This window comes from Limulus polyphemus, unplaced genomic scaffold (genome assembly GCF_000517525.1).
Source record: "Limulus polyphemus unplaced genomic scaffold, Limulus_polyphemus-2.1.2 Scaffold4170, whole genome shotgun sequence".
NCBI lineage: Eukaryota > Metazoa > Arthropoda > Merostomata > Xiphosura > Limulidae > Limulus > Limulus polyphemus.
This window is the reverse complement of record NW_013669780.1, coordinates 97,750-100,762: the sequence shown is the minus strand read 5'-3', so window position 1 is coordinate 100,762 and position 3,013 is coordinate 97,750. Positions and strand designations below refer to the sequence as shown.

The window sequence follows — 3,013 nt, the reverse complement described above, 5'->3', positions numbered from 1 at the left end:
CTCGTTCTTCTTGTTTATTTTCTCGTTCTTCTTGTTTATTTTCTCGTTCTTCTTGTTTCTTTTGCTGCTCTTGTATTGCTGCCATCAAGTCTGCTAAGCTGTAGTTTGATTTGCCGCTTCTCGTTTCCATTTTTTTCCTTCTTTTTTTGTCCCACTCTCTGACACCAATTTGTTACGTCTTCGTTCGTTAGTTAATTTTCCGTAATTTCGTTCCGACGAAACTTTAGCGACACAAGTCCTTTCTTAAATAAAACTGGTTTATTCTTTCCGAATACAACTTTACGATACACTTAATTTCAACAGTCGTTCTATAACAAACGCTATAACTCATGTCTCACGTGGCCAACAATATTCTGTCCGCATACATACAATTACTCACTACCTCCCCGTCGCTTCGTGGCCGGTCTTATATATACAAGACTACACTATATCTAGAAGGATCACGAGATTTAAGGAAAAGACTTGAATGTTCGAGAATGACGTGGCGTGATACTAGTCACGTGACCTCGATGTCGTAACAATACTATAGTCTAATAGGCCGATCTCATACAATAAAACATTGTTATTACGCCATTATTTATGAGACTGATCGTTCATTATAACAGGAAATGTTATTTAAACATTTACTTTCATCTGAACTTTATAAATTATCTAGTAAAGTTTCACGAACAAGAATACAGGACTTGCTGATTATCAATAATTCTCTTGTTATAGCTGATATGTTATGGAACTAGTTGTGGTAGATTTTTATATGTTATTTCACACAAACTACTGTTCCAAGCCACGAAAAATATTTATTTCTATAAAGATGTTCTGATCTGTTCAAATAAATTTGTTTGTTTGTAGTTAAGCACAAAGATACACACAATGAGCTATCTACAATATGCCCACTACGTACATCGAAACCCGGTTGCTAGCGTTATAAGTCCGCAGACTTACCACTGTGCCACTGGGGTGCATTGAAATGAGAAAAAAAAATAATCTTTAATATTAAAAATAAGTTAAAATCTTATTCATAATTGGTAACAAACAGAATACATTACTATTAAACTAATTCCTTTCTATAAAAAAATAACGAAAACGAAAAGCTATATTAAAGTATATACAGAACAAATATAAAATTAAATTGTATATATATATATAATCATCAAATAGTTGGTCAGCTGTATACATAGAATAATGAACTCCACGAAATGTCATATTATTCACAAACCTAAATTAATTTAGGTTACTCCATTGATTCAAAACTCCATAGATATAAAAAATTAAATTAAATTTTAATAAGTATAAGTCAAAAGAATATTTATAAACAACTAAAATAAAAATGCACTCATCATAAGACTTATGAGAATTTTAAATTATAGTAGTTGAAAGAAAATATAACTTATATGTACTAATTTTGAAAATTGTAGTGAAATTTGTATGTTTTTACGCAAACATGTGAGACAAGTCCTATAATAGAAGAAAAATGATCTAATTTTCCATTTCCCATAAAAATATTATTCAATGTTTTGCTACTGAAAAATTTTAAAACTATTTGACCTATTGCATAAACTTTTAGTATTTTTATCTTTTTTGTACAGCAACCAGAGAAATACTAAGAATTTGTAAAAAATGTCATAGTTCTCGATCAAAAAGATTGAACTTTTATGTTCTTAAATCTGAAATAACCCTTTTTACTACGAGCTTTGCTCCCTCCCCCTCCCCAAAAGGATAAATTTATAAAAATAAAAAAATAAAAAAAACACTGCAAAAGAATTTGTTTCATATTTATTCTGGAACTACCAGAACACATCAAAGACTTCTATCAATATCAGACAATACCAAAAATTTCAATCTTTACGAGACAATACCAGAATATTTTAACTGACAATTCCGAGAAATTATTTCATTGCGATTCACAGAAATAGTTTCTAGAATAAAAATCATAAACAAGAAAATTACCACTTCAATTGATTATTTAGTTTCTGGTATACGTTTTCACTCGAAGTTCCATAACTTCTAAGAAATATAAAGGTGTATTCAACGTACTATCTAAGATTTTAGTGTTTTGTCTGTCAATAATATATATATATATATTACACAATTTAGAACACTAAAAAACAAGATATGTTTCAACTTAAAATGTATCACATTCTTGGTAAGAAAATGGATTATTACTTACGAACAATTTTAAAAGACTTCGCGCTCAGTACGCGACACGCAGATCGGCGACAGTCCATTTGGGGATCTGAAGACGACAGTAAAAGTAACTGTATATTTTTCTAGTCGCTAACATAAGTTAACTAGCCATTTCCTTGTCAACCAGACAGTAGAATTAAGTTTTAAGTTAATCAGCTATCTCATTGGTCAACTCAAAGAACAGGCTGATTGTTACACCCTTACTAACATTGTAGGCCATGGTCGTGTGGAAGATATGTAAAAGGTCGATCTTACAACGAGTAGGGGAGAAAGCTTCTTAATTAGAAAATTGTCGACTTAATAAGGATACTATGCAAGATTCGGTACATGCACGAAGAACTGTGTATTATTTAAAATTAACAGTTCTTTTTTCGTTGCAGGAATGGCCCATTTTTAAGCAAAGTTTTATATCTTTTGCTCACGATGTTTTGAATTGTGAACAATTCAATACAGGACTGGGATATATATATTGGAAAATGAAATATTCAAAATGACAAAAGTGATTATTAATATTATGCAGGAAAAACAAATAAAAAGCATATTGATATTATGCATTGTTGTTGCTTTTTCATTTTTTGGACTAATATTAGTTTGTAAAATTGGAAACAATTACTGAATTTTTATCTTTTTTATTACGTATTACTACATAAATAAAGTGATTTAATAAGCTTTTCGAAAAATTGGAATACTAAAGTTAATTTATATTACCGTTGGAATTTTATATTACAACGGGCCGAGTGCGACCCAAAAGTTTAGTGGGCCGGACTGTGGATCTGAGATTTTACAGTTCGTATCCCGTTATCAAAAGATACATGTTGTTGCGTCATCGAGG

General features: G+C 30.4%; 1 long non-coding RNA gene across 1 annotated transcript in view; it reads left to right on the top strand.

The window, feature by feature from the left end:
* The first annotated feature begins 2,065 nt into the window (after positions 1 to 2,065).
* The window catches only part of LOC111088638, a 6,502-nt gene continuing 5,554 nt past the window's right edge, over positions 2,066 to 3,013 (top strand). The window contains exon 1 of the long non-coding RNA XR_002613101.1: positions 2,066 to 2,248. This is a non-coding gene — a long non-coding RNA (uncharacterized LOC111088638). The remainder of the gene's footprint in view (positions 2,249 to 3,013) is intronic.